Source organism: Dermacentor variabilis, chromosome 6 (genome assembly GCF_050947875.1).
Source record: "Dermacentor variabilis isolate Ectoservices chromosome 6, ASM5094787v1, whole genome shotgun sequence".
Classification (NCBI taxonomy): Eukaryota; Metazoa; Arthropoda; class Arachnida; order Ixodida; family Ixodidae; genus Dermacentor; species Dermacentor variabilis.
In genome coordinates, this window is record NC_134573.1 from 120,824,882 (window position 1) to 120,850,246 (window position 25,365).

Genomic DNA, 25,365 nt, shown 5'->3' on the forward strand with positions numbered 1-25,365 from the left:
TTCCCCCAGTCATGTTTCATGTTTAACCGTGTTTAATGTTTACTCATGTTTAACACTGAACTTGATCGTGAAACGTGATCATCCGAGCTGCGGTGCCGCCACAGTGTCGGAAACGGAATAGGGCACGCTCCGCGTCGATTCCTGTCGTCACCATGCAAAAAAACGAGAAGGCCACCATGAAGCCCGTGCCAGCGAAAGCTTGTGCTACTGTTGGTCTGCACTCGCAATTGAGAGGATAGAGAGGTCGATGTCACTGGTGCACTATTTCATATTTCTTTCGGTACTGCCATACTGGGCCGCCCGCAGTGCCAAAGTACTGCGGGTTCCGACATCCAAGACGATTTTATTTAAAGAAGTTTTTGTTGAGTTAATAATATGGCTTTGGGTCCTCAATTGCCGAAATGCAACGCTTCATCTATAATTGATAATTAAGCAGTTATTTAAGATATCCTTATTAATTGTCTGCCATATTTCGCACGATACCGAGTTCCTATAGTGGTCACAAAGACACATAACCGGGTAAAATACCGGGAGATATTCTCACCAAATTCACCTTTTTGTAAGATTCCGTGTAGCTTAAACAGGGCACTGCATTTGTGACACGAAGTCGCCCAACAACAAAAACAACAGGAGGAAGTGGAGGAGGAGGGAAATAAGGAAGTAAAAGTAGGAAGGTCAATCAGACGCATGTCCGGCTTGCTACTCTAGACAGAGGAAGGGGTTTAACGTAAGAAAAGAAAGGAGAGGTAGGGAGAAGGTACTATCAGTGTGAATACGTGTGGTTGTCCATAACTTGACGCCTTTGTATAATCGGTCACTGAGGCCAGTTGATTTCGTGAAACGTAGCATTGGCCGCGTCGCTTTGTGAGCCTGCGACGCGTGGGGCCATGGTCCCGGAATCTTAGTCTTTGAAAATGTCGGTTATCAAATATGTTTAACACGCTCCGAAGAACGTCGACTTCGATCTCATAGAGGATACAAAAACGCGACACGTGCTCGATCGTCTTTTCACATTTGCACGAGTCACAAATCGGTGTGTCGGTCATTGCAATAAGGAGTGAGTAGGCTTTCGCAAAAGCCACCCCTAACCAGAGGCGGCAATTGATGCAACGAACCATCTAGCCCAAAAAGCTGCACTCCTGGCACAGTAAAGTTGCATCACGGCACGAGAAATTGGATCGAATCTGCAGATTCAATGTAGGATCCAGTCGGTGGAGACTGCAGTTGGAGAAAATCGGGGTGTTCCACAAAGTTTCAGTCTTGGTTTGAGCAAGTGAACGACCCCTCGCAGCGTCTGTCCTTGATAAGGGTATAGGAAGTGTCTGGGTTTCTTTATGGACTGGCCGGGCGGCATCATCAGCAAGGTCATTTCCGACGATGTCACAGTGCCCCGGAAGCCGTTGGAAGATGATGTCATGTCCGTTTATGAGGGCTTGATGGAGAACCTGTCTGGTCTCAAACACCAGTTCACGGGTCTTGCGTCGTAAGGCTGACTGCAGACTCTGAAGGGCTGCCTTGGAGTCGCAAAAAACGACCCACTTTCGAGGTTTGGCTTATGCGACGTAATTAAAAGTGGTACGTTGAGCGGCAAGTTCTGTTGCTTTAGAGGTTATGAGACACTTTGAAAGTAATTGCAACTTGTAAGGCCGGAATGATAACAGAGCCTGTGGAGCTGGTGGCTGAGACAGATCCATCAGGGTATATGCGCGTTCTTTGTTCATATGCTTCGTTCGGTAATGACAGTGTGAACTGACGTAGAGCCACTGTTGATTGACAGGTCTTCTTCGTATTCCCGGAATCGTGAGGCGTGCTTGTGGCTGTCGTAGGCACCAGAGGGTAACAGTGGTCTTTTCGCAGCTGGGTAAAGACCGACGGAAGGCAGCCTTCATGTGTCGCAACAAGCTTAGAAAATGTGGCTTGAGGTCGTTGTGCTGGTAAAGCAGCAATATAGTGGCTGGGTAATGTGTGCTCTAAGATTGTCAATCGTTATATATGTTGGAACCAAGTAGTCTCTAGCAATCATGATTGTTGCGTGAGTCGAGGCGCATCGTGGTAGTCCAAGACATGTCCGTAGAGCCTGGCCTTGCAAACTTTCGAGGGTACGAATGTTCGTTTTACGTACGTTCGCCCAAACCGGCAAGCTGTACCGTAAAAAGCACAGCAACAGTACTCTGTACGGCTGCAGCATGGACCGTACCGACGTGCCCCAGGCTTTTCCGCACAAGAGCCTCATTATATGTACAATCGAAATTAGTCTCCGCTTCAGGTAGATGTAGTGGGGGCTCCGCGAAAGGTCCGTGTCAATAATCACACCTACGATGAGGTGATACTTCTGGTATTTGATACCCTGGCCATTGAGAGAAACAGCGTATGGTGCCATGGGTTCGCACGTAAACATGATTAACGCGCATTTTCGATGGACACACTAAAGCCTTGTTTGCGGAGATAGGAACAAGTTCGGGTGGCTGCCCGCTGAATTCTTGCGCACACTTGAAGACGAGTCACCGCAGAAGACCGAAGACAAATACCATCAGCGTACATTGACAGGCGAATTGTCTTGGGTAATATTTCAGCAAGGCCAACCATAGTTATGTTAAAGAGAATAAGGCTGAATACCCCGCCCTCTGGGGCGCCACCGTGACAACAAAAAAATGACAAAGAGAAGGTTAGCTATGACTAGGAGACAGTGTTTTTATTCAACACCGCGAAACCGATACAACACTAATACAAACGATACGAAACTGATAAATGGAACACTGCGTACATAGTGACGACAAACAAACCATGGTGGGACATGAGCGCACCACACGAACGCACCGCACATGAAACGTTCCGCTACCATTTAACGCCCAGTCGAGCCGGCGGAAAGAGGGGGGTCATATGTCTTCAGACATATGACCCCCCTCCCCCACCTGGCACCCCCCCCCCCTCGTTACTACGCCACTGTCCGTAGTCGTCGGAGCACTGACAGCTCTCCACTCATCCTCTAACAGCTTTGTCCTTTGGTGCTTCTACGGTCTACCTATCTTTTATTAGTCTCCACTCTGGCAAAAACTCGTTTGCGTGGCTGACAAATCCCCGTTGAAGCTCGTACTTGCCATCTTGACATTTTGCTCTTTGTGCGTACAGTGGCATACCGAATGAGGCTTCTATAAAGCACACTGGCGGAATAACGCCACTACGAGTTACATTGGAGGGAAGCCAGCACGGTAACGATCTCCACGGGAACACGCTAACCTTTTGTTGTTACTTTATTTCTTTTTATTTTTCAAGTGTACGAGCACCACTAAAAAAGAAAAAAAAGGAAACGAAATCTACGTGTACCGGTGCGAAAGCTTCGCTCAGCACGTGTTAAGAGCACCTTTTATTATTATTATTATTATTATTATTATTATTATTATTATTATTATTATTATTATTATTATTATTATTGTTATTATTATTATTATTATGTTTGCGTAATTAGCGGTATCTTGCTTCTGACAGGTACAATGAAGCAGCTATAGGATGGAGCAGAATATATTAATATACACGGTCATAAAGCGGCAGAGGAAGATGTATAATATACGTATATAGAAATGAAAAGGAACAAATGAACACAACCGAAAGAAACAAAACGCAAATCTATGCCCCTCATCTTGGTCCCCGTTCGCGCTAGTCGCGTTTCCGTTTATTTAGTTTTCTCTCGCTTTCCATTCTCAGGTTTCATTCGCTTCCCTCTTCCACGCGGTCCGCGCAATATTGTTGAGGGTGTCTGCCCTTCACGCGGGATCGAGAATGTTACAACATCCGCAGCCGCCTCCCCTCCCTGCATCTCGCTTCATCGTGTACCCAGCAAGACAAACAAACCAGTACATGTATTACTACCGTCCCAGCCTTATCCCGTTCCCCTTCCCCTTCGTCGGCTTGCACAACGACACAGCGCCGCGTCTAAATCTCATATTCCGGGATCTAAAAAAAGAAAGAGTGACAATAAAACGAAGCCGATCGCCCCTATAGAAGGAAACGCCAAGAACAATTGCTTTGCGACAGGCCGCGCCGCTCCAACAAAAAGAACCCGTCGGTGGCGAGGTCCGCCTGTCTTGACAGTCTGCTACACCGCGCGGCTCCTCCTCGACGTACGAACACAGAATTACGCACGCACAAACACGCTGGAAGCGAGCGGTTCGGTGGTTGAGTGTTGAACCAGTTTATTATTACTTGTTTTTCCCCCTATTCCGTCTCCGCCTGTTGTTCTGGCGGAACCACGTTCCTTAACCTGACGGCGGGACGACTCCCCAAGCGACATGACGCGCGAAAAATAATAATAATAAAAAAAAGTAATGTTGGTGCGTGTGTTTCTCCTGTTTTCCTAGCTGTGCTTGCCTTCTTTCTCAACAAAGCGCGCGCGCACACACGCCTATACCGAGTTCCTCAGTATCACCGCAGCTGCGACTAACGAGTTCTGATGGACACAGCATCCTTCTCCACCCCCCACCTTCGTGCACTCCGTTTTTATTTATTTCCCCTCTTTATCGCGCAGCATCCGACGGAGGTTTCTTCCAGTCGTACCGTTGCGCTTTGTCTTTTCGTTGTCGCTTTTCTTCTTTTTTTTTTTTTTCTCCCGCGAGTCCTCGACCTATTCCTTCCGTACCGTTGTTTCCGTCGTGCGCAATCAGAGGACACGGCTCGCTCGGGGGGTCCTGTCGGAACGCCGCCCGATGAAAACGGTGGCAGATCGATTCTTTCTTTTCACCATTCGCAGTGTTCCGTGAATTACGATCGCCGAAGCGACCCGAAGGGCTTCGTTCCGGTTGCCAACGCACGGCTATGCACACGAGGAAAAGTCGATGAGACAGGCTCGGCTCGACACGTGAGGCACATTTAGCGGCTCGTCGTATACACCCCGAGCCAGCAATCTATAAAGGGCGTGTCTGACGCACGCCCGCGCGCGTGCGTGCGTGCGTGTGTACCAGTGTCCAAGGCAGCCGGGGACGATGGTGAGTCCTTGCCAGAAACGAGCGAGAAACGTTCGCCAGACTGCCGAGTCGCTAATTGACCCTGAAGACGGCAGGACCCTCCCGACACGGGCTGTCGAAGGACACTGCAGCTATGGTGAGGACAGCCCAAAAAGTGAGGCGAGTTATGTATACGCGTGCTCCCACCTGCCGTCCACATTCGTCCTCGCCTGCGTCAACTGCGAGCCGTCCGGAACGTTGTGCGACTTGTGCAAATAGCGTGCCCCTTCTGTGTGTCACAATGCGTGTCATTATTCCCGCCATTGAGGACTGTCGCTACGATGAACATCCGGTGATTGTCTTATTGAGTCAGTGTGATGTCCGTCGTTGGTGTCACTGTAGTTTGCGAATCAGGCGCTGTTAATTGTACATGTCAGTCTGCTTACTGCAAACTGCAAACATGTAAACATGTGTGCGAGCGTGTATTAATTACACGTAATAAATACCACAAAAGGAAAAAAAAATTATCAGCCCTTCCACTATGTGAAAGTGGATGACCGGCAAATCCGTTTAGCACGTGGCACAGAGGAGACACAGAATGTCTTGATCGGCGGTTATCGTGGCGAAAGGTACGCACACACATTTATTTATATACATTTGCGTGGACAAATATATATATATATATATATATATATATATATATATATATATATATATATATATATATATATATATATGAGCGTGAATCGGAAAGTCTTTGCCCCTATTTCTTATTAGCCAAAATAAGGTAGCATATACAGGCAATTACCAATATACGTATTATTCTGCGTACATTACAGTATTTTCCCACGTAATCCCCACACCGGTTCAGACATTATTACCGCCGCAGTACTAAATTAGATATGACACTCAGGTGGAATTCGTCCGGCTGACCTGCGCTACCACCGTCGGACAACTGTTCTGGCTTCACCGCCTTTCGCGAACTTGCAAAACAACTTCTCAAAGCGAGGCACCTTTTCTCAAACGTGGGCTGCGTTTCCCTGTGGATTTGGATGGGCGTTCGTCCCTTGCTCCATAGAAAACGAATCACACTTCGTTGCTCGTACGCCGTTTGAAGCACAACCACCATCTTCAACAACTCACAGTAGTGCCATGCCGAGGAGCTACCCGCAGATAAGGTCGGGCCGGTACAAGAAAGGTCCATTACTGGCAATACATATATATATATATATATATGAACGAGAAGAAAGGGAACCGAGGGGTGCCCGATTTTTATTAATCATATCATGAGAAGCCAGCAAGATTGCTGACATGATAAATAATGGAAATGAAAGTGGATGAATAAACAAATGGCCGCAGGTGTTCATCCACTGCAGTTCATCCACTTTCTATGGCAATTATGTCTTACTACTAGAGCTAAACCTGGCAGTGTTAGCCAGCGCCACCACTCACAAACCTTGGCGGCGGATGTGGAACATCCTTTCTGCTGCCGGCGTCCCGAGTACGTGAGTGAGTGAATAACCTTTTATTTCGGTCCAGCAAAAAGCGATAAAACGCGCACCCGGCTAATCCCACGACAGGACCGGCAGGTTCTAGCCTGCCGGCCTGATCGCGGGCGCGCTGTACGGCCAGGGTTTGGTCTCTAAAGACTGGACTTCGCTGGAGCGCGTCCCACTCTTCCTTGGTGAACTTCGGGCCCAACGACCCGCGCTCCCAGACCATGTGAGACAAAGTAGCTGCATCACCACAGGCCATGTAAGGACAATTCGGGTAAATGTCAGAATATCTGCTGTTAAAGTACGGCGGATTTGGGTAGGAGTTAGTTTGCAGGAGTCTGAGCATGACCGCCTGCGGCCGGCTTAGCTTGGAATGAGGCGGCAGGAAAACCCTTCTCTCTAAGTAAAAAACAATTAGTAATTTCATCGTGCGTGATAGAAGCGTCTCTGTGTCCGGGGAGAGAGTAGCCCGATCCGAGGGCAGCGCGGTCGGTAAAGCCACGCGCAGCCTCGTGGGCAGACTCGTTGAAGTCCAGAGGAACTGCCTCAATCGCCCGGACGTGGGCAGGGAACGAAAGGATGGAGTGTGCGCAGCCCGAGCACGTGATCTACTTGGGTGATGGCAACTGTTCTATAAACCCACACATTACTGATGATGATGCTTTTTGTTGACGCAGAACAAATATGCACGGAAGCCTGCCATAAACAGCTTAGCTGTAAGAACTGAAATAACGTGGACGTGTTTGTGATTATCGGTTAGTTATTTGTGTTCCTTTTTCAACACAGAAAATGATTTGTCGCTGTTTCTGTCTGCCAGATTATGTAACAAAACTCACGTTGAGTGAAGGCTCAGTGTAGGAAGCAGAGTTGGGAAGGTCACGTAATGGTTACAAGTACCTGCAGATATGCTAGAATAACAGAACTGGCGCCTAGGGTAGAGAAACGCAGTTCACAGCAGCAGAAGAGTAAATGGCTACGTTGAGATCAGGGTAATTTGCAGGTGTAGCGCCGGTTCTATTGACGCAGAACAGGGATAATCGGAGATCTATGGAAGACGTCCTTCTCCTGCAGTGAAATTTAAACAGGTTGTTGTCGTCGTCGTCGTCGTCGTCGTTGTTGTTGTTGTTGTTGTTACTGCTGCTTGTACTGACGATGGTGACGGTGTATACGTATCAGAAGCTCTTCTTCAGACACTCACAAGCATATTTGTCTTTGAAGCAATGCAAATATTCGGCACTTTGTCATTTCGTTTTGCCATTAACCGTGATAGATGAATAAACAATCGGTAGGAGTGTGAACGTGAACGGTTAGAACTCGAAGAGCGTACGCTAGTTTTTAAACGAATCGATTCCTTAAAAGAAATTGCGAATGTGAGAAAGAAATCACGCATACTTTAGATGCATATAGCGGTTGAATAACAAATAAAAGAATGCAGCAGATCTAGCGAGTGGAAATCTACACACAGCGAAGCTCTGTGTGACTGCGTAAAGAATCGAAACACGAGCTTGTGTTTACTGAATGTCCGCGCAAAGCGACACGGGAGGCTTTATTCAGGCATTGTGGAGAGGTTAATGAAATGCCGCCGCCGCTGCCGCGGATGCACAGGCGCCGCCGCCGCGGATGGATGGATGGATGGATGGATGGATGGATGGATGGATGGATGGATGGATGGATGGTATGAGCGTCTCCTTTGAAACGAGGTGGTGGGTTGCACCGCCAAGCTGTTGTTCTTATTTTGCGTAATGTCCTACCTATCTTCCTACATAGCTCAGTGGCTATGGCGTTTCGCTGCCAAGTTCGAGGTTTCTAATTCGACACTGGCTGCCTTTCAATCGAGGAAAGGCAAAAACGCTCGTGTATAGTTGGATTTAAATGCACGTTAAAATCCAGGTGGTCCAAATTAATCCGCAGTCCTCCACTACAGCGTGCAAATAATATATGTGGTGGTTTCGCCACGTAAAATCCAAGAATTTAATTTTTTTAATGCGAAGGCATTATATGAGCCCATGTGGCAGAAAAGCCGGCGTTGTCAACAACGAGTGGTAACAAAGATCCTCATCAGCAATGACATCATCGGCGTCTCGTATAACGTGAATAGTAATACAGAACCAAATTGCAACTTCCTTTAAACAAACTTTCTTCAAACGACTGTAAAAACAGAGCCTACCAACTTTTCTAAAACTTTCTTGTAACAAACTTTCGTCAAACGAAAGTAAATACGGAGCCTACCAACTTTCTTGTAACATGCTTTAATAGGAAGTAAAAGTGCATAGGATGTTAATAAAGTTGATAGAAAGTTGGTAAGAGTTCTGAAGAAAGTATGGATGCATTTTTGCATGGTAAGTTAGAACAAGGTACGACTAAGGTGACTTAAGGTGGAGTAAAGTTAATTAGGGTGAAATAAAGTGAACGAAGGTGAATTAAAGTGGATTAAGGTGGAATAAGGTCGATTACATTCGATTAAGGTGGATTAAAGTCGGTACAAATTAGAGAAAGGTGGAATCAAGTGGATTAAAGTGGATTGTGGTGGTTTAAGGTTGGTACAAATTGGAGCCTGGTGGATTAAGGTAGAGTTGTGAAGGACACGTGACAATGTATGACGCCACCTATCGTGGACATAACCAATTAACTATTGAAGTCATTTTGCATTCGCATTCAAATAACGTAAGGACACTTATGTGACTGTGATTTTTATGTAAAGAAATTTCTTTTCATATAAACACAGTCGTCGCTGCTAGGTACAGTCATAAATTTCGTGACTCAGTCATAAAACATCGCACCGAGCGCTTTGCAGTTGTGCGTAGACTCGCTTGGCGAGTCTGCGTCGGTTGAGTGGCATTGTAACTGAATACAAATTTTAGATTTCGCACGTATAATTCTTGGCACTCGGTGTTGCAAACATCAAACTTCCTCTGACAAGAAAGATATCATATCATAATATTTTACTGATAAGCGGTTTATCTCGAACATTAGATGCACCACGGCGTATGATGTTTTGCAATCGTCAAGCATGCGTTACACCATTTTCTTGCAAATAAATTGCATTACGACGTTCCAACGCAAAACGTTTCGTGTTTGTTTAGATTAGTATGCCTATTTCTGTTCAACTCACTTTCATGCTATCGGCAACGACTCCGAAAGCATCACTCTATCACCATTATAAAAATATTATGTTAGAAAGAGTAAGAAAACGCCGGAGAGCTTGTGAACATTTTATTGTGCCTTTGTGCGTGTGCTAATGTGGTGTGTGTTTAGCGCTCTAGCTATTTGTTCGGTCAAGTACCAGCAAGCGTAAGCTTCTCAATTTTCATATTTTAGTTCTACATACGCATGACACGCTTACAGAACAAAATGTCTGGAAACGGTGGTCTAAGCAAAGGTTGCCGCTTGTTTTTGTTACGCAATAACACTAATTCTCATCGATGGACGAACCTCGCCAGTGCAATGTGCTCGCTTCCCATGGCAGGAGCAAAGAAAGAAAGGGTTACGCTGAATCGACTAACCTGCAGAGGCCAGCTGTGCCACGGGCAAAGTAACCAAATTTAAATAAAATTACCTCGCGAAGGTCAGCACTGCAACACAAGACTACATAACTTTGTTTTTCCCACCAGTTTTGTCCGCCCTTGCATCGGACGTTCGAGCCCGCATTGTGTTGCAATGCCGCGAAAGCAGTGCACGCATTAACGCGCCGCAGGGACCACGTAGTTTCCTGAGGATAGCATCACACGTCGTTCGTGATGTGCTTAACGCACTGGGCTGCAGGCAAATGGGAATGTCTGCGGCCGACGGAGCAGGCGACCGAACGTGCCGCACGGGCTGCACCGCCACTTAAACAAAGGATTACAACGCAGACACAGTATAGCTGAAGGCCACGTGCTGCAGTTTCGTCGTCAAATCAGGGCCAAAAAATCATTACGAGTACGCCAGAACAACGGAACTGCAATGACGAAAAACCGCCGCAGTACACGAACGTGTGCACACTGATAATTAGCAGACGGCGCCTAGAGCAATCCAACCTAAGCGTGGTGACCACTGCGACTCCGCTCAGTTTCGCAGTAGTGGCCCTAGTACATTCCGTATATACTCTTCTACGAACCTGCCGACTAAAACTCGAGCAGGGCAGGTAGGCACACAGCTTCAAGTTGCCTTCACGTAGCGAACGCAGGCGCGGCGCAGCAGCGGAGTGCAGCGCGTCCTCCTCTGTGATTGGTTGGTCTGTTCGACTAGAAAACAGCCACGCAACACCCACGGTCTCGAAAATCTGGCGAGGTTCGCGAAGAAAAGCTTCACTTCTGAAACGGCGCTCCACGTACATGAGCGTTCATTCGCCTCTTTGAGTGGCTTCATCTACACATCCTGCATCTCACCTTATTTTTCGCGTATTTGTCGACTTTTGTGTCGACGTCGGTTGCTTTATTCTTCATAACACACTATCGTGTTACGATAAGGTCACACACAGTTCAGTGTTGTAATATACTACGGAAGTTCGTTATCACTGGCATGCGTTGGAGCCATTGTTCCCGACCAGTTGGACAAGGTCCAATTAGTTGTGTGCTGAGACTAATAAACCGACACACCTATATTTTGCATTCACCCCTACTGACTCTAAACTGAAATCTTTATAGGAAAAAAAAAATCTCCTCAGATATATATCAATCTGAGTAAATGACACGTCAAAGACAGCGAAGGTGTATAAGCAAGTTCTCACAGCCTTCGGAAGTACTAGAAGTTTGTTCACTGGCTCCCGGCCTAGTGTGGCTGGCCGACGGCTCCTACGCAAGGACGACATTTACTATATAATCATGGATCGTTACTTTTCAAGGCGAATTCGGGGCTCCGACACACGTTGCGTTGCATTGACATTTGATATCCGCCACGCCGTAGTACGCAGGGTTTCGCCACATGAAACCCTTCTTAAGAGCTTCTTTGTGTAATTATAATAATAGTAATAAAATCATCATCATCATCATCATCATCATCATCATCATCATCATCATCATACGCACACCAAATTCTTTCAGGCCAGCGCATACCCAGTATTAGTTGTTCTATACAGGCACGAGGTCGCGGGATCGAGTCCCGGCCGCAGCGGCCGCATTTCGATGGGGGCAAAATGCAAAAACGCCCGTGTCCCGTGCATTGGGGGCACGTTAAAGGTCCCCAGGTGGTCGAAATTTCCGGAGTCCCCCACTACGGCGTGCCTCATAATCAACTCGGTGTTTTGGCACCTAAAAACCCCGAATTTATTATTTTTGTTTTACATATATCTAAAACTAATCACATCTTTAAAGGAGAACGTGTCAGCGATTCTGTGAACTACTCCCGTTGCACGCAAGCGCTGTACCTGACCCTTTGTGCGCGCATAGAGCACACAGAGCTCATCGGTATCTTTCGTTCGATATCTTTTGTCTTGCTTGCCATTGTCCTACGTACTGATTTCACGCACAGGTAGTTATAATCACGTGATTATAACGTCTTCTCGAAAACTACATATGCGTATTGCTGATATGCCCAATCCACTCGACATCCACTCGACATCCTAGCTCTCTGTACACCAGCCGAATGACGGTATATATAAATACCTTGGAAGAGAAGCAGGAGGTTCTGCGCGTGACATTTGGGCAAGATTGCTGTAACGCGTGGGCGTATAGACTATTTCCTCGCAATCACGTGACGTGCACACGTCACATCGTCTCTGCGCAACGGCGAAAGCGCTGACACTAACACCCCTCTGTGCGCCTTCAAGTTGAAGCAAATTACGCTGCATTAACGGCTGAAGTTTTTTCGAAAGGTTGTTTTACAGGCATTGTAACAGATTGCGCAAGGATATGCCCACAAGGTAAGTTAACCACGATGCACAGAATCTACTGTTTAGCCGGCCGAGATATAAACACCAGGCGTAACTAAAACACTAATACCAAGCAGAATGGCGTTAAAACGGCCGAATGCTTGGCAAGGCAGTGGGCTGTTTGCACTGCTTCACATGCACTTTGTCGAAAAGCACAAGATGAAAATAAACATTGATAGCACTCGCCGTGGTGGCCTAGCGACTGAGGCGTTGCCCTGCTAAGCCCGAGGTCGCGGTACCAAATCTCGGCCGCGGCGGCCGCATTTCGACGGGGGTGAAATTCGAAAACTACCTACCGTGCATTGGGTGCACGTTAAAGAACAACAGGTGGTCAAAATTAATCTGGAGTCCCTCACTACGGCGTGCCTCGATCATGATCAGACTGTGGTTTTGGCACGTAAAATCCCGGAATTTAATTTTCAATCTTTATACGTTGATAGCAGCGGACCATCTTAAAATATGTTACGGTGCATATAGCCACGCGCGCTCATGAATTTTCCTGCTTCCTACTACGTTCTGTAGGCGTAGTTGGGTGTCAGACCCCGTTCAAATGCAAACGAAGTAAAAATAAGTTAGACGTAACGCATCAATTGGTGAACAATCGTAATCGTTGCTTCATAAGTTTTGTACACGAACTCGTGATGCCAAGCATACGAGAAAATGCAGTCGTAGTGTGCGTTGTCATGACAACGCATGCGCGTTTTCCACAGCCATTTACAAAGATGCAAGAAGGAACACTGTGAACAAGAAAAGAAAAAAAGAAAGAAGTGTCCGGGAAGGGTGCAATTATAATTAGGCTCCGTAGTCAAACAAACAGGCTTCCAGCCTCGCTGGATGCTTTCTCCCTCGTCAGGCGGCGAACGGCATCCGCCATTAGTATGCAAATGCCTTTCAGCGAGTTAGCATATCAACCGACCAGCTCTCCGTCATCCGTGAGAGTAAGAGGGAAAGGGGAAAAGACGGCAGAGGGCGAGGAAGAAAAGATCATGCACAAAGCCCGCAGAGTAACGAGGCTTCCGGCGGTGATCGGGGAGGAGGCTGGAACGGGGAGGAGGGGAGGGGGGTTGCAAGCCGGCCTCCCTAATATAGTGAAGCTCACTTCGTAACCACCGTGACCTGGCTTTGAAAGCGCGCACGCCGATGTGATCGACGAAACAAAAAAAAAGGAACTCGAGGACGAAAACTGACAGAGAGAGGGTGAGCGAGCAAAGAAAAAGCAAAACGATCCAGAGAGAGAGAGAGAGAGAGAGAGAGTGAAATAAAGAGAATGAGAGAAATGGCAAGCAGTCGTTCCGGGCGAGCGGCACAATCGACGGGTCGGCTCGTTATGCATTTGAAGAACAGCTTTCAGCGATGCCGCGGCCCCCGAGACGGAGATGCCACGCTCTTCAACAAAGTGGGAACAAGCGCGCTCGCGCGCGGCCGGCAAGCCGGCCCCCATTGCCGGCCGCCGTGCATTTTACCGTGCATGCGCCCCTCCTGCCTCCTGGCGGCGAGCCCCGTAATTAAAGGGTAGTACGCCGCGGAACGCTCCCTTCCGACTCTTGCGCCACAGCTTGGGAGCTGCGTCGTGTGTGGGAGCGGTGGTGGTCGGGTAAACACGCGCAGTATGGTCGGAGACACCGTGGAGCTTTACTGGAATCGTGTGCTGGAACGACGATGATATTCACCTACGTTCTGTAATTGTTTGGCAGTCGTTCGCAGATGTACACTGATTAATCTTTATTCACGCTACTGTTATTGACGGCTCTGGTAGTTAGATGTTCATGTTTCGAAAAACCCAGCTCCTTCTTGCTAAACACAGTATATAAGTTAGGATTGGGATGCTGCAACATGTCTCTTAGATCCTGAAAACTACTTTGTACGTGTCAGTATCATTATCGTGTTCAAATAACAAGGCTTGAATAAGCTTTGGTCTGTGAGAATAGCGTGAAAATTGAGGAGACGCTAACGGAAATCGTTTTGGGTGAGTGGTTTCAATTATAGAGCAGGATTTCGCTGAAGAGGTCGACTCGTGTAGAGGTGTTAAAAAAAGAAAACCTTCTTCGAGAGATCCAGCAAAATGCAGTCGCAAAACAGGGCGCACCCACCGTTAGATGCAAGAAAATGTTCCAAGAATAAAATAAGAAACCAAAAACAAAGAAAGGAGATGTAAAGGAAAGTAGAGGCGAAACGAACAAATTGTTCTCGACATGCTTCCTTAGTTTTCTCGAGAAGAATTTTTGTTTGGCGCGTAGACACCGTTTTTAGTAGCCTTTGCGGATCTAGGTTCAGTGAACCAGCCGTTGACGTTCAGTTCATACAAATATATTTTTATTTAAACAACACTTGAAAATATGATACATGACAGCCAGTTTTCTCAAAGATCTTGCTGCGAAAACGAACAATGCACGAAATAATAATACTAAATGGTCAAGGAACGACATCAACGAACACATGACTGCGCAAACAAACATGCATGCCACAGTACATTTCTAAGTACTTGAAATGTCAAAGCTAAAACATTCCAAGTATCTAGATTACGTTAAGTTAATTATAAGCTGTCACCGCATTATAAGGAGGAATCTCGTTACATGAACGAGCACAAGTGCGCAAACAAAAACGTACACAAATCATTGTTTCAGTAAGAGCGCGGATCTCTACGATTGATCAGTGGTGGTACTAGCAAAGTAATTTCTCATTTCCTTGGAATCATGAAAATGCTTTCTTCGACAGACACGATCACTCACTCGACTGTCATCCCTCGGGATCATATGGTGGGTGCCACCAGCGTTATATTTTAAACTAAGCGACCAGGCCACTTCTTCGCGTGGGAAACAACACCGCGATAGTTTGCTGGGGAAGCGGGAACTTCACCGCGCAACAGGTGGCCGCAGATTTCCGCAACAGAGAAGCTTCCACTCCGTAGGCGATGGCCGCTTGCGGTACGCGTTTCGGTCTGCGACCTGACGCAGGGCCGAGGAAAGCGAGCGTAATTGCGATGGCGAACGGAGAGACGGTGAGTGGAAAGGGACGACGCGGAGCAGCTCGCGGGTGCGGAGGAGGAGGAGACACGGTGTAGCGGCCTGTTGAGTCAGGGAGTGGGAGTGAGGTGGGGGGGGATGGGGGTTGGCAGCGAGAGGGGGATGACAGCGGCGTGTTTGCTTAACCTACGTCGTGACCGGTCTTTTCTCGGATGCCCTAGCAGCGAGGCGGCGGTGGACACTACCTGGGAAGTCCGGCCGGAATTCCACCTCTCCTCCCTCTTCTCCCCCATCTCTATGTCATAGGCTCTCACGGCCACTGCGCCCTCTCAAACTCCTCAGCCTCACTTATACTGCAAATTTTTATCCTTTTTTTGTTATTATTATTTCGTTGCACTCTCGCATCACCGCTTGCCTATCGGTCTATGCGTGCCGCCGGACAGCGCAAGCTGCTCGGAGAACGGTGATATTCCATCATCTGCTCATTGGGACGCGCGCTGCCGGCTCTATATACATAGGCGGTGCGCGGGCCATGCGCATGCATAAGCCGGGAGTGGCTTGCGCGCTCGCTTGTAAAGGTTTGTTTCTCAGTAGACACGCTCGCTTCGGCTGCGCCGGCTGCATTAATAGACGGGTGGCGTGCTGCTGCGTTCGTGTACACGTTGAAGGGCGTACATTAGCCGAGGACGCTGGTGAGTTTGCTTAGCGCGAGAGCTGGTTTAGATTGCGCGACGCGTGTCGTACAGCCGTGATTGGCGGGCGGGGCATTACGCGTTTCGTCGTCGTCATCGGTTACAGCTCGGCATTACGCGCGGGTGCGGGAGACGTCGTCGCGAGAAACCTACGCGATTAAGCGTTGCCAGTGGGCTGAGCGACTTGGTCTTTCTCCCTGCCTGCGTAATAGTTAGTGCGCTTACCCGCAGAAAGGAAAACGACAACAGAAAGGGTGTGACAACTAGTCGTTACGGAGCCTAGTTCCGGTTCCTGCAGTACAGTGGTTGAGCAGGCAACAACGGGGACGACAGGCCGCTCGCGGTGCTTCTCTAGGCGCCGGACAAGTCGGCGAGATAAGCTCGCGAAGTGAAGGGTATCACCCGTGAAGGCCAGCTAAACAGAAAATGATTTTGCTGTTGCACTGAATATACGATCAGGCAGAGACCGCGGGTGCAAGCAAGTAGCTCAGCAATTGAATGCTGCTACGGGATGTCGTCAGCATAAGCTCAATCTACACACGGTGAGTGGCGCTGAAAACGCCGCGTTGAAGGAAAAATATACTGATAGGAGGTCCACTCTACTGTCTTGCGGCTCTTTTAACAAAGAACACTTGAAGAGTAACTGTAGCACGGGCTGGCAGCTACACTTTTAAAGTAAGTGTGATAACGTGAAAAACATTATAATGACACTTTTGTTTGTTGTTACCGTTGTGCTTCTATCTTCCAAACCTCAGAGCCATTGGAATCCAAGAACTTTGATCAGCGGTACCACTACAGGCGAAGTGAACGTGACGCACCGTTTTTAAGCAACGATAATAAGTGACGTACGTTTTCGAAACACAGCAACAAGAATTAGTGCGTCTCTTTTGAGAATCATGATCTGTTCCGTGTGGATTTGCAAAGTGCTGCTAATACATTAGCATATGATTAATGGTTTCAATGAAGTATGCGAACACTTTCGAAAAAGTAAAGCTCAATAAAGTGGGCGCCGGCATTATTTGAATGATTGTCAATACTAAGAATGTACACCATTAATAGCTAAAATGTGGCTGTTCTGCCGTAAACGCACATCTTTGAGTGAATAGCAAGAGACAATTGAGACTCCGAAAAATAACATCCTGACAAGTACACGCACCAAGCTTTCAAACACCGTGTCTCTGTAAATAATGAAGCAGTAAAAAAAAAAAAGAAAAACTCATAAGCCCTTCCACTCTGCGAAGGAGGACGAGCAGCGGAGCTGTGGTGTGTTTTACCTCAATCGACGCATCTATGTATGTATGTATGTATGTATGTATGTATGTATGTATGTATGTATGTATGTATGTATGTATGTATGTATGTATGTATGTATGTATGTATGTATGTATGTATGTATGTATGTATGTATGTATGTATGTATGTGTGTATGTCGTCATCATCATCATCATCATCATCATCATCATTATCATTATCATTATTATTATTATTATTATTATTATTATTATTATTATTATTATTATTATTATTGAAGGCCACAGACAACGAATACATATTTTGACTGTGGAGTGATTTATTCTTGTTATTTTATGAATTAGTAACGTGTGCAAGTATACCGCAGCATGGCAGACGGGAATTCCACAACATCACTGCGAACAACGCAATTGTGAAAAGTAGATGAAACTCAGCGTACTGTTAGAGTCATCTTAGCGGTTAATCGTCATATAATTTTTTGGGGATAGTTTTGATAAAGCAAGAGTTACAGCTGTTTTCTGTAGCCATGCTCCCTCCATAGACGGCCATGTATTGACAGCAGACGGGAATCCTGCAACGTTTACAACTTCACTGTGAACTAATTGTGACAAGTAAATGAAACTCGGTGTAATGATGGAGTCATCTTAGCAGCCAATTTCACTATAAATTTTTCCAAGATACCTACATTAGATTGAGAGCTACAGAGCATTCGCGAGAAACTGGAAACGACAGTTTTTTCGTGTCGACGCGACGCGTAGACGGACGGACATCGACCACCGCCGCAGGGTAGCTATATATACAGCTTCGCTGTGAAATACGAGAACTTAAGGGGTTGACATAAGAGTTGTATACCAAACGAACGTTTATTAACACACGGGAGGGAACTTATACAAAACTAGGATGTTAATCAGTTGTTATGACCAGTTATCCCATTGCTATTGCTGTGTACCTTAATATGAATTGTTTCGAACTCTCCCTGCATGCAATTGTGGGACGTCTAATTTCGGAAACGTGTTTCACTTCCACATTCTTAATAAAAAGCGGGCTTAAAAAATATTCATTACGACTGCGAGAGAACTGCTGGGTCTGGCATAATTTCATGGAAACAATCTATGCTAATCTAAGCCTGTTTATGACCGACTACTATCAAGGAACGTACGTGCAATCGCTAACTCTATGTCCGCCAGCGCGAGTGAATGGAGCAATTTCTCTTTCCTCGTCACGATAGCAGTTAATCCCTGCTGTACAGTGCCGTTTTACGTTAGTGTCAGTGAATGCCAATGACGCATTAATGTTTATCATTTTGCCCGTCCTTCATGGACCTTTAGTGCCTTGCGTTTCATTGCTGTGGTAGCGCCAATATCATGCTATGGCTCCTTTCTGTCTGCCTTTAACTCAGGATCTGCTTTATGAATTGCAGTAACGTAGCCCGGACATAATAAAAGTACACACAGCTTTCAGTGTGCTTGGAGGGAAAGAGAAGAACACGAACGAAGGCGAGGAGGTTAACCGGAACATCATCTGGTTTGCTACCCTACTGTGGAAGAGCGTGAAAGAGGGATACACGGGGAAAAGATCTAAGGACATACACGGTATATAGACGCGTGAGCGCACATTGAACTAGGCTCAGCAGTCAGAAATGAGCTTTAAAATAGCGACTTCAAAGCTACCTGACACTATCTGCCCTGTGTAGAAGGAATGTTGGGGTTACGCTCATGCACATTGCCAGCGAGCATATTACAGCGACGCTGCATATGGCTAGGGTTCCGTTCATTTTTGTTCTCCGTGAACAAAAACTATCATCATCAATGGCTTACACACCCGTAAGCTTTCATATTCCCGTAAGCAAGCAAAAAATGCAATGGCTCGTAGCGCCGTAAGGCAGAGGCTACAAGCACTCAGCAAAGTGAAGCGAACAGTGTTTAAATTCTTTGTAATCACGCACATAACGTACAGAACAGCATGTCGAAAACTGTCATCTACGGCTCACACCCCCGTGAGCAATGCCTCACACTCCCGTAAGCAGGCAAAAAATGCAATGACTCATAGTCTCATAAGGGTCATGGGTACTCACTTCGCGTGAATTAGCTGCGATGACACTACCCCTGTTGTCATTGATTTGAATGCGGATGTGTGGGCACCGAAAAGGGAGCCGCTTACGCGTTCCGTGTTGCAGACATATTCCTTGCGATGTCACACCGATCCGGCCCAACCGAGCACTCAGCGGCGTACGTGCATCGATTTGACATCATCAGGGAATGTGATTACAGTTGCTAGTGAAATAATGACCACCGATCAAGATAATAAACGAGTATGCGTACCTTTCGTCACGGTGACCATCCATCAAGACTATAAATAACTTTGTACTTTTGTTCAAAACTATGCGGCGTCTTCGTGCCGTGTGCTAAACGGCTTCGCTGGTAAACCACCTTCACAGAAGGGAATGGCTCATGTTTTTTTATTTTTAATACGTTAAAAGAAACATTAATCACGGAAGCTGTATCAGAGAGTACCGTAAGCCAAAAAAGGCATAAATGGGAAAGATGATGGGGACGCCACGTACCTAACGCTGCTGCACCTGCTCAAAGTGACGTCATGAATTTTGTGCAGTACGTATTCGGGTCTCGTCAATATATTGTTTATGTGGCAAAGAAGGATGACACTGCGTTCCAAGTGAACCAACGACTAAAGCTAGCAAGTTTCGGGATCCTTTTCTTCGTCCAAAACGAAAATAAGGAAAATAAATACTTCGATTCTGGTGACGCGCTCTGAAAAAGGAAGATACTGTGACATTGGTGACGTCATACTGACGAACTGGTGCGGAGGTTTTGGGCGGGAAATTCAATAAATGGCGTTTACCTTAGTAAGGACTTGTACTGCCAAATGAATAAAAAATCATTTTGAAACAATTCCATTATAAAGAGATTTATTATATACTCTTTAGCATATCTTTAAGCTCAGTCTAGCTTCCGCAGGCTTCTTGCTCTCTCACTCCCACAACCTATTATGCTTCTTAGATCTAGACGACAGAATTGTTACGGGCTGAACTATAAAAGAGGAGGTTGAGGGAAGGTCGTATATTACGGATTGAACTGTAAACTGTGCTTTGAAGAAGAAGCTGCGCGCGGAAAGGAAAAGGAAGATTAAAGACTGACCACCTGAAGTCCGGAGGTGGTCCGGACAGGCCGCCATTGGAATCTGAACCTGGCAACGTTTAACGTTAGAACGCTATCTAGCGAGGCGAGTCTAGCAGTGTTATTGGAGGAATTAGAGGGTAGTAAATGGGATATAATAGGGCTCAGTGAGGTTACGAGGACAAAAGAAGCATATACAGTGCTAAAAAGCGGGCATGTACTGTGTTACAGGGGCTTAGCAGAGAGACGAGAACTAGGAGTCGGATTCCTGATTAATAAGGAAATAGCTGGTAACATACAGGAATTCTATAGCATTAACGAGAGGGTGGCAGGTCTTGTTGTGAAGCTTAATAAGAGGTACAAATTGAAGGTGGTACAAGTCTATGCCCCTACATGCAGTCATGATGACCAGGAAGTCGAAAGCTTTTATGAAGACGTGGAATCGGCGATGGGTAAAGTCAAAACAAAATACACTATACTGATGGGCGACTTCAATGCCAGGGTAGGCAAGAAGCAGGCTGGAGACAAGTCAGTGGGGGAATATGGCATAGGCTCTAGGAATAGCAGAGGAGAATTATTAGTAGAGTTTGCAGAACAGAATGATATGCGGATAATGAACACCTTTTTCCGCAAGCGGGTTAGTCGAAAGTGGACGTGGAGGAGCCCGAATGGTGAGACTAGAAATTAAATCGACTTCATACTCTGCGCGAACCCTGGCATCATACAAGATGTAGACGTGCTCGGCAAGGTACGCTGCAGTGACCATAGAATGGTAAGAACTCGAATTAGCCTAGACTTGAGGAGGGAACGGAAGAAACTGGTGCACAAGAAGCCAATCAATGAGTTAGCGGTAAGAGGGAAACTAGAGGAATTCCGGATCAAGCTACAGAACAGGTACTCGGCTTTAACTCAGGAAGAGGACCTTAGTGTTGCAGCAATGAACGACAATCTCATGGGCATCATTAAGGAGTGCGCAATAGAAGTCGGTGGTAACGCCGTTATACAGGAAACCAGTAAGCTATCGCAGGAGACGAAAGATCTGATCAAGAAACGCCAATGTATGAAAGCCTCTAACCCTACAGCTAGAATAGAACTGGCAGAACTTTCTAAGTTAATCAACAAGCGTAAGACAGCGGACATCAGAAACTATAATATGGATAGAATTGAACAGGCTCTCAGGAACGGAGGAAGCCTAAAAACAGTGAAGAAGAAACTAGGAATAGGCAAGAATCAGACGTGTGCGTTAAGAGACAAAGCCGGCAATATCGTTACTAATATGGATGAGATAGTTCAAGTGGCTGAGGAGTTCTATAGAGATTTATACAGTACCAGTGGTACCCACGACGATAGTGGAAGAGAGAATAGCCTATAGGAATTCGAAATCCCACAGGTAACGCCAGAAGAAGTAAAGAAAGCCTTAGGAGCTATGCAAAGGGGGAAGGCAGCTGGGGAGGATCAGGTAACAGCAGATTTGTTGAAGGGTGGTGGTCAGATTGTTCTAGAGAAACTGGCCACCCTGTATACGCAATGCCTCATAACCTCGAGCGTACCGGAATCTTGGAAGAACGCTAACATAATCCTAATCCATAAGAAAGGGGACGCCAAAGACTTGAAAAATTATAGACCGATCAGCTTACTGTCCGTTGCCTACAAAGTATTTACTAAGGTAATCGCAAATAGAATCAGGAACACCTTAGACTTCTGTCAACCAAAGGACCAGGCAGGATTCCGTAAAGGCTACTCAACAATAGACCATATTCACACTGTCAATCAAGTGATAGAGAAATGTGCAGAATATAACCAACCCTTATATATAGCTTTCATTGATTACGAGAAAGCGTTTGATTCAGTCGAAACCTCAGCAGTCATGGAGGCATTACGGAATCAGGGTGTAGATGAGCCATATGTAAAAATACTGGAAGATATCTATAGCGGCTCCACAGCCACCGTAGTCCTCCACAAAGAAAGTAACAAAATCCCTATAAAGAAAGGCGTCAGACAGGGAGATACGATATCTCCAATGCTATTCATAGCATGTTTACAGGAGGTATTCAGAGGCCTGGAGTGGGAAAAATTGGGGATAAAAGTTGATGGAGAATACCTTAGCAACTTGCGATTCGCTGATGATATTGCCTTGCTTAGTAACTCAGGAGACCAATTGCAATGCATGCTCACTGACCTGGAGAGGCAAAGCAGAAGGGTGGGTCTGAAAATTAATTTGCAGAAAACTAAAGTATTGTTTAACAGTCTCGGAAGAGAACAGCAGTTTACGATAGGTAGCGAAGCACTGGAAGTGGTAAGGGAATACATCTACTTAGGGCAGGTAGTGACCACGGATCCGGATCATGAGACTGAAATAACCAGAAGAATAAGAATGGGCTGGGGTGCGTTTGGCAGGCATTCTCAAATCATGAACAGCAGGTTGCCACTATCCCTCAAAAGGAAAGTGTATAACAGCTGTGTGTTACCAGTACTCACATATGGGGCAGAAACCTGGAGGCTTACGAAAAGGGTTCTACTGAAATTGAGGACGACGCAACGAGCTATGGAAAGAAGAATGATGGGTACGTGTAACGTTAAGGGATAAGAAAAGAGCAGATTGGGTGAGGCAACAAACGCGGGTAAACGACACCTTAGTTGAAATCAAGAAAAAGAAATCAAGAAAGAAAAATGGGCAGGACATGTAATGAGGAGGGAAGATAACCGATGGTCATTAAGGGTTACGGACTGGATTCCAAGGGAAGGGAAGCGTAGCAGGGGGCGGCAGAAAGTTAGGTGGGCGGATGAAATTAAGACGTTTGCAGGGACAACATGGCCACAATTAGTACATGACCGGGGTAGTTGGAGAAGTATGGGAGAGGCCTTTGCCCTGCAGTGGGCGTAACTAGGCTGATGATGATGATGATGATGATGATGACCTGAAGCTGGAAGATGTCGACTTGTCATTGCCTCCAGTGTGGTACAATAACCCTCGTAGGTACAAGCCATGTTTTGAAACAACAACAACAACAACAACAACAACAACAACAACAACAACAACAACGGCGGCGGCGGCGGCGGCGGCGGTGGCGACGACGACGATGACGAAGGATTAAAGATTAAGGATTACTACCACGGCGCGATTGTAATCAGCTTATGCAAGACAGGGTATTAGGAAGGCTACACTATAAATTAGTGAGCAAACTCAGATGGCTGATAATCTCGTTGAGATTTATCGTAAATAGTAGAGTTGGGCAGGCCATCGAATGCATATAGCTTGCGGATAAAGCGGTGGTCTGTATTTGAGTACCAGAATGGGTGACTTGAGAAGGGGAACGCCGTCGAGGACGGCAGAAAATTCGAGGGTATCATCATATATTAAGAGCCTCGAGGGAAAACCTTAGGGTGGAGTCGCGTATCACAAGCCCAGGGTAGTTGAAGATCAACAGGACAACAGTTCATGTTGTCCTGTTATAGGTATAAGTTACGTCGCAGAATTAAAAGTAAATAAATAAATGAATACCAAGAAACAACAGCAGAATACGATGGTAGATGCTCATAGGTTTAATGCGATCCCATATCAGAAATTATACGGACCTCGCAGAAAACCTAGTAAATGCAATAACTTTCTAAATCAGTAGGAATTATGATCAGCCGCCGCTGAACTTGGAGTGACATATTTCGTTCCGCTGCGGCTCAATAACCACGCGTCGAATGCACCCTTCTGAAGTGTCGGGCCAAAGCCGCGAGATTTACGCGCAAACAGGCAACTAACAGTGTTACCAATGGGCTCTTCAATTTCATGGTCCTCCCTTGTGGCTCTCCGGCGACCGCACGCAAAGGGCTTCATTGTTACACTTGCTTGCGAGAGGCTGTTACCGCATCCGAGTGGACGTATATGAAAACGACCGCGCCTCGTTTGGGGGCGGCTGACCATCAAAGAGTGCCGAAAGCGGAATGGCTTAAAGGGAGAGCAAAACGGGGATTGCTCAAAATGGCGGACGGGGAAGAAAGAGGCTGATTGAAGGAGAGAGACAGAAAGAAAGAGAGGGAGATGAAGGGAAATGGGAGATTGTTATTCCGCCGCCATCGGCGCTGCACCGGCGTCAGCGGGAGCGTCATCGTCATCTCCACGCGGCTGCATGCGGGACAAGCGCGAAATCGAAGCACGTGGTCGCCGTTCTCACCGGCGGCTATCAGCCTCGGCTCGCCTTGATGGATGGCGAGGTTTTTTTTTTTTTGTTTCGTGTGTGCTTTTTTTGTTGTTGCTTTATTTCACCCAGAAGGCAGCACGCGTGATGTGTTGCGGCTCGCAGGGCTTCCACCTCTTTCTCTCTCTCTCCACACCTCCTTACCTGCTTCTTCATCTTCTCTGAGCACGTGCTGTTTATTATCGGGCTTTTCCTTCGTTCCCTCTCCTTCTATTACTTAGTGCGTAGCGCGTACCGGAGCTGTTTTTCTTTCCTTTCGCGGGGGTTCTGCCACAGCCGCGCCGCAGCGCGTGGTGTGCTCTCGAATTGGATTGGAGCTCCCCTATCGGACGGCCGGTGTGTGTGTGCTGGCTCTCCGCAGGCCAGGGTCGGCGCCTTTGATGTGAGCCGCCGCTACTGCCCCAGCATGCCCGGCGCTGGACGCTCCGGAGGGGCCTCTGCTCTCGAGAGCCCTGCCTGCGTGCCTGTTTCGTGCTTCACCTCTTCTCTCTCGGCCTCCGCGTGCGCCTTTCTTGCGCTTCGTTTTTCCAACGACCGTTTCTTGTTTCGTTTTCACGCGTTGCGACTTTTTGGCGCGCGGCGATGGGAGTTGCCCGCCTCGTCGACTTATCAATTCTCTTTTGAGGGACCAAGGCCGTGTGGCGCGGCAAGAAGAGGCGCAGGAAAAGGTGCGCCCGCCATTTTGACGGAACGAACGGATTGCATCGACGGAGCCGGCGCGGGAAAAGGAGAGCTCGTCGTTTTGTTTCGTGGCGGTTAGAAAATTAATTTTCTCGACGGCGTACCCGGCATGCAGGCGGTCGAGCGAAGCGGGCTCGATATTGCGGACATAAATCTGGGAACGCCTCGGCCTG